This window comes from Marmota marmota, unplaced genomic scaffold (genome assembly GCF_001458135.2).
Source record: "Marmota marmota marmota unplaced genomic scaffold, marMar, whole genome shotgun sequence".
Lineage (NCBI taxonomy): Eukaryota > Metazoa > Chordata > Mammalia > Rodentia > Sciuridae > Marmota > Marmota marmota.
Window position 1 is genome coordinate 10,483,222 of NW_026000048.1, and position 10,182 is coordinate 10,493,403.

The 10,182-nt window shown below is 39.1% G+C and overlaps 1 protein-coding gene and 1 long non-coding RNA gene across 22 annotated transcripts in view; one reads left to right on the forward strand and one right to left on the reverse strand.

Annotated features, from left to right (window-relative positions):
* The window catches only part of LOC125619581, a 10,223-nt gene extending 4,525 nt beyond the window's left edge, over positions 1-5,698 (reverse strand). Inside the window, exons 1-5 of one of the 3 annotated variants that reach the window (XR_007351121.1) lie at positions 5,562-5,698; positions 4,904-5,030; positions 3,932-3,987; positions 3,575-3,636; positions 2,622-2,725 (exon numbers count right to left, since the gene is read on the reverse strand). This is a non-coding gene — a long non-coding RNA (uncharacterized LOC125619581). Of the gene's footprint in view, positions 1-2,621; positions 2,726-3,574; positions 3,637-3,931; positions 3,988-4,903 lie in introns of all 3 variants that reach the window. The other 2 variants (XR_007351119.1, XR_007351120.1) reach the window with 2 other exon arrangements.
* Celf2 (CUGBP Elav-like family member 2) overlaps positions 1-10,182 on the forward strand; it is a 788,139-nt gene that overhangs the window by 477,244 nt on the left and 300,713 nt on the right. Inside the window, exon 1 of one of the 19 annotated variants that reach the window (XM_015495198.2) lies at positions 5,803-5,826. The exons of the other annotated variants lie outside the window; for them this stretch is intronic. The gene's annotated coding sequence lies outside the window, so the exon portion shown is untranslated. Of the gene's footprint in view, positions 1-5,802; positions 5,827-10,182 lie in introns of those variants that run through there. 19 annotated transcript variants of the gene reach the window in all.

A 10,182-nucleotide genomic window follows, 5' to 3' on the forward strand; every position in this document is an offset into this window, starting at 1 on the left:
TATATATATATATATATATATATATATATATATATATATATATATATATATATATATATATATATATATATGGAGTGTGATAATATTTTAAAGATATTCATTGGGAATAGAATGCATTTTTAAAGCATACTGATGTTCTCTTGCTTCCAATGGGATCCGAACTGGTCCTTCCCTCGGGTATACCAAGAATTGTTTTGGGGATGAGCTCATAAAAGGTAATACATGAAGCTTCATATCTGAAAGATGCCAACTGTTACCAGCACACTCAGGTTTTTAACCTAAAACAAAGGTTGTGTGTGTGTGTGTGTGTGTGTGGTTTAGAAGAAAATAGTGCTCCCTAGCTTCTTGTCCGGAGCTCATTTAAATAAAGAAATAACTTGAAAATCTCCATGTTGGATTTTTTTAAAAACTAAATTATCAGTTATTTAACTCTGATCTCTTCACTTTAATTCCTGAGTGGTCATAGTGAGGTTGAGAAACAAGGGCAATCTCTTCCCACTCTGTTGCTCTCTAGTTGCTTGATTCATCACCAGCCTCCAGAATTTGGAGACACCCTGCGTTCCAGCATCCAACACATAGATGTCTTTTTCTTTAACCTGATGGGGAAGGTATGAGATTGCCAGGAACAGGCAAACTTGCCTGCATCTATTTTTATAACAGTAGTAAAATAACGTAATCTGTATCCTGCTACTGGCCTCAATTCCCCTGGATAGTGACCTAAACAAATGTAGAAATAAAATTTAATTCTAAGCCTAAACCTGCAGAAAAGGAGTAGTATAAGATTCAAACTGGGAAAATGGTTTCTTTCAATAGAAAGTAATGATTACACCCTAAGCCCCTTTACACATGAGCCTTGGGAATATTCACAAGCTGTGTATAGCAGACCACATACTGAGATCTATAACCTACGTGCTTTTAAATGCTTTTATTTGTTAAAATGAAGCATCACCGTTTTTATTTTTAAAAATATGGGTAAATACAATTGCAAAATATCCTTTGGGGTCTGAAAAAAACCAGAGGCGAGTGGTTGATTAATATTCATATCTAGAACTTTAGCAAGTATAGATTGTGCTTGAATACCTACAAAGTCATTCAAAGAGTGAATCAATACTAATTATTGTAATCAGGGGGGTTAATTAGGTGAAAATGTGCCTGATGGAAAGTTCATTGCTCACAGCCCTGGAAACACCCAGGATGATGAAAAGAAAGGGAAAATGCAAAAGGAAAATGTGCTATTGGGAAGCATGGCTCAGCATTTAAGGTGTCAGGATTTGTAAATGAAAAACAACTTGATTTTGTGTAATTGCAGTTGTGAGGAAATTGGAAATATCCAACTTAGTTTTTCATAAAGAGATTTGTGTAAAAGTTATTAAACAATGCAGTTGATTTAGTGCCATCTGCTCCGGAGCATTTATCCATACTTCTTTAAACAAGTGCAAGTCCATACAGTGGCAATAATCCTTTCTCGAATCATCTTGATCAGCCTTCCCTGAATTTCTTTCTACATTTTGGTAATTCCTCGGGGATTTGTTGGGGGATGGGGTGTTCTTATTTCATAAAACTATGGATTGCTTCTCTAATTGTTATTGGATTTGGGAGTTTTTCTGAACTAACAGTGACTTTTATTCTGTAGGAAAAAGGAAACAGTGGTTTGGAGTGGATTAAAATTCATGGCATTTTATTTAGCTGACATTGAGAAGAGGGTGTCAGAGAAAGGGAGGCACATGTGAGGTGTCCTGTTGCAGTGAATAGAAATGAGCTGGAACATGTTTCAGATCACATGGTGCCAACCTACAGAGATGGGGCTCAGATGCGCAAGTGTGTGTGTGTGTGTGTGTGTGTGTGCACGCGCGTGAGTTTTGAACCTCCACACCACTCAACCCAAAGATGATGCTGGTCAACATGATTTGGGATGAGGTGCACCTAGTTCCTTCTGCCTCTTGGAAAGTCACTAGAAATGATCAGGCACAGGTGTGCATATCTTCCTCATAGCTTTTTTGTTGTTGTTCTGTGTGACCAATTCTGGCACATTTTCTTGTATATCAACTCCAACAGGAAATGGCATCCAGGAAGAGAGGATGACACCAACTCAAATTGATACATATAATGAGGGCAGCTTGAGCTCCTGCTACTTGAGCCCACTGCAGGTTGACCTGCCCGTGATTGGCTACACAGGACCCTGATGACTCACGGGAGTTCATGAAGCAGCGGGGCCAGCATGCCCTCTGCAAAAAGAAATAAAAACTAGGATTTTTCCTGCAGAATTATTCAATTCAACAAAATTTGCTGTCATGGCAAAGAAGAGCTTGTATAATGCTAATACACCTCTGATAACTCCTAGCTTTTTTCATCCCTGTCTTGAGTAAACTCACAGCTGCAATTAGTAGAAACTCTGTTGAAACTTAAGGCAGAGCAGCGGCTGGCCTCTAGCAGGTGTGTGAAGTCTCTAGCAAGGACATGATGGTCCATATATGCAGAAGTCAGTCTGTGCTTTTTGTTCCCCGGGAAAGCTGTCCACCCTGGTCATAACAAGGACCACACATCCTGTTTATCACACCTAGCTTTTTGAATGTGTTGGTCTGGGACACCAGCTGTCTTTCGGGCTCTGTGATTTGGCTTACCTGCTCATTTAAAGATGCTTTAGGAATCCTCTCTGAGTGAGCAAGAATGCTATGGACTTCCTTGAAGTAGTGGTTGGGATTCATGTTGACCTTCTTTCTGAAAACTGACTTGAGAAAAAGCAATGGAGACCTCATTCCAAGCCCCAGAATGCTCTGGGCCTGCTCTCCCCAAACTGTCACTTTTGGGTTGGCCTGTGGGCCTTGGATCAGTGAAAACCTTAGTGCTGCAAGAACCACAGGATGAGGGCTTGCTTCTTGCTTTCCCTCTGCCTTCTCAATTGCCAGTTCTAGGTTCCAGCAAAGATTGGGGTATGGGGTGTTATGATAGAAGTAAGAACTAGAATTGAAAGTTATTAACAATGTGCTTTGTGCCTGACATTCCACTAACTGGTTACTTTGTCTCGGGTAATATGATTCTCACAGCTATTCAAGAGTTAGTGGTAGTTGCGACTTCTCAACTTAAAGGTGAAACACTAAGACCAGGACAGATGAAGTCATGGACCCATAGATACAGCTCATAGTGTAAGGGACTATAACTCAGGGCTCAGCCATATTCCTGCCCTGGCCAATGGGAAGCATAACAATTTGACATTTGCCAAGACTTCCACTGGGGCAGCAGTTCTACTGTAGAGATTGATGGGATATACCTCCTAGTTTTTTTTTATTTTTAACCAATGAGATAGTTGTACTATTCAGCAAGGACTCCTCATCTAGGATCTGAGGTCAAAATCCTGTTCATGATTTATGATTTCAGCCACTTAGCTCTTCCTGAATTTTAGTCCCTTTAACCTTGTCTACCTTCCAGGGCCAGTTTTAGGAAGAGTGTAGGAGGTAGGACTAAAGAAGTGGAGAATGATGAGAAAGAAGAAGGAATTAAGGGAATAAGGAAAACAATTTTTGAAAGCAATTTTTGCTTCTGAGTTCTAAAACACCCCCTCCGTACCCTTGTTTACCTTAGAGTTCACAAGGTCTTTGAATTAAAGCATTCTGTGCCTCATTCCTCTTGGGCTTTAATCTGTAGAATGGGAACAGATATGCAAAGGAGTAATAGAGAATTTTAGAGCATCATGAAATTAAAATGTGAATTTTTATGTATATGTGGGCAAATATGTCATACTGCAAAGGTAACCAAGAAACAAATTATTTAGAATTATATGCAGATAAATATGTATATAAAGATGTAGCGCTAAGGATTGAATTCAGTGCCTCACATGTGCTAGGCAAGTGCTCTACCACTGAGTCACAACCCCAGTCCATGAATTGATCTTTGTTTTTAAAATAAAGTAAAATTGAATCCTAAGCTTAGTTACCTTTCTTTCCGATTTCCCAAGGTCATTCACATCTCTTCTCTAACCTTACATTATTCCTATGACATAGAGCAGAGGTAACTATTAACATTAATAGAGAATTGAGAAACTAAAAATTAAGTCACATTCAACCATAGAGATGAGATATAGTACATCCCAGTCTTCTTGGGGAGATAGCTCTACTAATTTTTCCTGAAGATTTTTTGGGAAGTTCTTTTAAGAGAAAGAAAAAAAAAATCCCCCCCTAATGGACTTACTGGGAATTAGCATCAAAAGCAAATTTAAATAAAAAGTCATTTGGGATTTTCAAAAACCTCTTTCATAGGCTAAAAATGGTTCAAGATTTGAACCATATTATAGGGAAAAAATAAATTTCCTGTGCTCAAAACCTTGATGTATTTCAACCTACATGTCACTTTAATAGCTTGGTTATATAATTGCTGTAGTAATAATTAGGCTAACACATTGTACTTCTTATCTGAGGATCATGGTAGGCTTTGATTTGTCAGCCATTCATCCCTCGTAGGAAGCAATGGCCACGCATAAGACAAAGGTCGAACTGATGAATCAGAAAATTAAATGACTTGTCCCTAGTGTCCATCAAACTCTCTGACAGAATAAAATGCCGAATCCAACAGGTTTGGTTCTTAAATCTCATAATCTTTTCACTCAGTCTGAAAGTAGCATTTGTCCTAAAGAGTCTGATCTGCATGCAACAGATCAGATATCTTCTGATCTTAGTAGCCAGAAGCTCTTTGCTGGGGATCATTTATCATTGTGAGTCAAGTGATTCATGTGCTAGCTTTTACAGACACCCAAGCTTTTGCTGTTTTAATCCTCACTCTACTTCAAGATGTATTTGTTCAGAGCAAATGGGGGAGATGCAAGCAAATGGAGGCTGATTCCCTCTTAAGTTGAGATTTTGCTTCTTGCCCAGATCTGTCTCACCCCACCAAAAAAAAAAAAAAAGCTTACCACATCCAACTCTTTTTCTTTCTCTCCCACCTGTTGCTGTGTTCTCTGGGCTCCAATGTACCACCACAACTGTGTCCTCCCAGCTGTTGCTCCTCAGCTGTTGTATTTTGTCAAGCAGTAATTTCTCCTTTTTTAAAATTTAATAACACGTGACGGTAAGATAAGAACGTCTGGCTGACGGAGGAAAACATTTGGTGGGGGCGGGGGTGTTGAAGGGCAGATTGTGAGGGAATTAGAAACCTCATTCTGATAAGTATGAATTTTGTTCCTCCAGCCAGGCTGGCACCAGATAAGGGCACCTGGTTTAGTTTGACAAATCTCGGCATCTTCAAGAGGGCACTGGACATTCCTTCAAAAAACAAAAAATTTTTTTCCCCCTGAGTGCCTTCCATGTGCAAATCACTGTGCTAGACAGAGAAGTCTTTTTCAAGTCCCCACCCTTTCCCCAGACTTCTTCCCAATTTTCCCCATTCTATTTACTCCATCTTCCCCCACCCCACCCCTCCCTGGTCATGTCTGGAAAGGAATCCCACCGCCCACTGCAAGACAGCTGTTCCCAGTTCAGAATCAGCCTTGGTCAAGGCGAATGCAACTTGCTCTCTCTCTCTCTGCAGATAAGCAACCTAAGGCTCCTCTCTTCCCTTTGGTAGTCACCCACCTCCTCAGACCCACAGCTCCAGAGGAAAGCTTCAGATGTTGTCTGGCTCCCATTTGAAAGAGAAGGGGGGAAAGGAGAAAGGAAGAGAAAGCAAGACAAGTGGTGTGATGGAGAGAGGGGGAAAAGGAAAGGGTAGGTTGGGGAGAGAAGTGGTGAGGTGGCCGGGCTGTGGGTCTGAGAGATCCAGAGTATTAACATTTCCTCCCCTTGGATTGGAAGCTCCTGAGAGCTCTAGTCGGGGAGCTCATTTTCCAGTGCCAACAAGGTACGTATGCAAAGAACTGTCTCTGGTTAGAGTGCCTCCTCAGGAGGAAGATGAATTCACCACGCAGTCTTTGGGCTCTATTAAAAACAGATTTCAGAAAAACACAAGATTGCAAACTAGTAAAAGCTGCTCTCAAAGGACAGCAACTGCTTAATATTCCCTTAAAATGTAAAATGGTAGTTTAATAACTATTTTATCTGTACAGGCATTTAATTTTACTCATCCAGTTGTAAGAATGTGATCAAAAAACTCAAAATGGGGGGGGGGGGACCAGTATTGATTTTAAGCTTATGATTGGTGATATTAATATTTGTTTTTAGGTGATATCTTTCTGGAGGAACTAGAATAACAATTTACAATGTATCACTTAATGCTTTTTTTCTTTTACATAAAGCATATGTAAAAAATTAAACCAAACCATTATTTATTTTTGTAAGTTGCTAATGAAATTGGAGTCAGCCAAGAACAAACACATGGCTACAAAGCCAGATACTCTCTCAGGTAGTTAAAATTCATGTGGATTTCAAATTTATTGCCTGGAAATGATGGGAAATCCCATTATAGGGCCTGTATTTCTTGTTCCAAATGATTCTCAGCACACTGGGCTTGTTTTTCTGTTTTGTTTTTGTTTCTTTTTTTTTTTTTTTTTAAACAAAACTGAAACAGCAATGTTAATAAAATTTGAATTCAAAAGTGTGATGGGGAAAGATGTTTGGGATTCTGGTTTGCAATAAGTAGCCAGGAGTGAGGGGCGGAAAGAAATCCTTTACTTGATGTGGCTTTTTTCAACTAACTGAACAGCTGCTAGTGCATCTTTGTTCTGTGGTTGCACTGCTGATAGTTACTCATTTTTAAAAAGACTGCTATGGGGAAAGTTATGTACAGGAATTATTTTGAAAAATAGAAATTTGTCATATATAGGGTCATCTGCAGAAGAAAATGAACTTGTTTCATTATAAACTTTAATCAGCATATATTAGCCACCAGTCTCTGGAGTATAAACTGTAAACATGTTGAAAGATCTACAATTGGTGGACTGTATTCTAGTTGGCTGATCGGGGTGGCAGGAAAAGGATTCTTCCAATTCAGGCCATGTGTACTCATTGTACAAATGCATTTATTAGCACTCTGTTGCTCCCGAATGTTGTTTTTTTAATGCTAGTGATAATTCAGTGCTCAAACAATGGACATTGGACAAAACTCAGTATGAGATGAGGGCCGAGGAGGGAAGTGGGGAGTTGAAGCAGCACAGAGTACTGGCTTGCCTTGGAAGGCCTCGTATAAAATGAGGTCATTCAGAAACTTTCCCTTGAAGTGCTTCCAATTCTTGAATTGCCTTTTGTTTGGGAAATGAATAGCAAGTTGATTAAAAAAAAAAAAAAAGGAGACAATTAGGAAGAGGTAGGGGGATGGGTCTAGAGAAGAGCTTAAGGTTTTTCTACAATGGAGCTAACACTATGGGGAGACTTCATTGTTCCTGGTCCCTAGTGATGTGCACATGGTGGTGTCACCAATGGGTTCATAGTCTGCAAGAGGGGCTCTCTGATGGCCTCCGGTTGCCTTTCACTGCTGTCGATAAGATCCTCGGCTATAAAACAGCTTCATTGAACCCCAGTGTTCCACTGAGGCCCCGAGGAGCTATGTGCCATATAACTCCAACTGCCCAAACATGATACCTGATGGCTCATTTCTGCATGAAAATTTTAAAAGGGGCCCTATTGAATTTTTTTTTAGATTTTTCCCCCCTTCTACCAAAGGAGTGAAATGAGAAATTTAAGCTTTTCATCAGGTGACGTTTGAGTGTTTTTTGTTTTCATTTTAAGCACAAGAGCTTTGAATTTCTTATTTTTTAAAACATCTAGTGCTGTGATCATAGAAACTTGGATATTAGAAATGAAAGCCACACATTGAAGGCTTTCGTGAATGACCAATGGGATGGGGGGGGGCGCAGTGTGTGTGAGCATTTTGTTTCTTTCTGGCACCTACATCAAGCGCCTATGCAATCACTACATTATTTATGTATTTGGCAGCCCAAGTGTTTATTTAAACTCAGCCACACTCCATAAGCTGTCCTTGGTTCACCACACTACATCTCATGTAGCCTGAGTTTTCTTTTATATTTGACCCTGGTTTTGCTTCTAACTTTAAATGGTGAAAGCAAATGTGCTTTGGAAACTATGTTGCACTGTAGTTGTTAAATAAGGCAATAACCTATGCACTTGTAATTCTCTCTCTATGACCTACTTACATACTACTTCACCCTCCTTATAGTATGATTAAAAGCTGCTTTGAATCCACTATTGCCTCAAGGGATTTGAGGCTAGAATTTAACAAACTACTGAGAAGGCTTAAGTCAGGAAGAGGGCCTCCCTACAGCTTTTTCTAACTAATTCACATGCAATTAAAAAGAAAATAAATATTTTAGAAGTGTACATGTTAATGAAGCATTTTCTACCTTATAGAATGTAGATATGTATGAAACTTCATCCCATCGTTGACACGAAGATATTTCTCTTTTTGATTAACAGAGTTGTTTTGCTTGTTTGGAGGCATGTTCTGTTGTCTCCTAAATTGGTTATATAGTCTGTTTATATACACAAGGGATTTATATAATAACACGGAAAACTAAAAACTGTCAAGGTTAGTCTTCATTTATCTAATCAATTATTTAGATAATTAAAAGACCAACAAGAATTGTAGAATTTCAAAGGTACTGGCAATAGCTGAAGTGGGGAGTAAATGTAGCTTAGGATTCAGGAAAGTTTGGGTATTTTTGGATATAAGAATTCATTTTATTGCAACTGTTTCTCAACTGTATACAAACTTACACCTGTATCCTCAGGAAAGGCCATATTAGAAAATGGTAAGTCTAGCTCTACATTTCAACTACCTTCCAATTAGGTCAAAAGTCTGATATATAATTCAGCTGGAGAAGGAAATCAAGTCAATTAAGTATGAGTGGAGTTAACTGAATATTATAGGGTTGTTACTCCATATTGCTCAATGCACCAAACCTGGATTTAAAATTGTGGATTTAAAATTGTGGATTTAAAGTTGATGTGTAAATATCTATTTTCTTTCATAGTCTCTAAAGATAAATCTCATCACATAAGAAAGTGGTGAGAAAAAATGAAAACAAACTTTTCTCCTTATAGTGTTTGATACATTTAACTACTTGTGACTTAGCTGGGTCACGGTAGCCAGAGGGTTAGCTAAGACTTGATTTGTGAGAAGCCCAGTTCCTGAGCACCACATTCTGATTTTCTTTAGAATAAAAACAACATGGAGTAGAAATCAGATTTTCAAATAAAACTATGTGTGTGTGTATGGGTATATGTGTATGTATGTGTATATTGCAAGCATATGTGTGTACACACTTAAATAAATGTACATATACATTACCCTCAAAATTTAAACCCTGTCATTACAAAACAAAATGAAAAGTGATGATTACCCTAAGAGGCAAACTATAAACTTTTGGTATGCCATTTATGATGTTGATTTAGAATGTGAAATATGCCATGTAATTTTACATAGTTGGCACTGCACTGAAAAGTTTGGTTTAATAAACAACACAACAAAGAGAGTGCTAAATTAGAATGTCACCTTGTAAACTAATCTTTCAAATTCTTTCACAAATAACTTGGAAAAATTTAACTCGCCTGCTTCTCTGAAAGTCTTGCCACTTTCCTTGATTCCTATTAGGAAATCAGTCACAAGCTTAAATGTGGCCATTACATTATAGACCAAACACATGAAGTTTTATTATTTTTGTTTTGTTTTCAATCATTGTGTTAAATATTAGGAATCGGTAGTTTGGTGATTTATCAATATTTTTAAAGTGTGATTTATTACTGTTATTTCTAGTCCATATTTTAGTGTTTTCAAGTTGATACAAAAGACAGTAAGTACAGTTGTGCAAAGACTGATCTGTCACCTTAAAGCACTGAGTTAAGTCCTTAAATGTAACTTGGGCCGTATTTATCTGATACTTTGCCTAAATACGATTTCAGGGATTGTTGTCAGTTCATACACTGGCAAGCATGCACTGAAACAAACCCTCTTGGTGATTCTGTCTCCTGTGGATTCGGTTTGGGAGCATGGTTCTGGGCTGGAAGGGAATCAGGCTTTGGCACTTAGCACCAGCACTAAACCTCTCCTACAAGTGGCCACTGCGGCCTCGTGCCAGGGCAATGGGGAATTCAGTGCAGCAGGGCAGGGCCAGATCGGTGCACGAGTTTGCGTTTCGGTTTGCGTGGGGACCCCAAGCAAGCGTGGCAACGCTGAAAGCGCGCCGGCTGCGCCCGGGCAGCGGCCACCACGCGCCCGGCAGCTTCGAGCGCCGCCCGTCCCCCC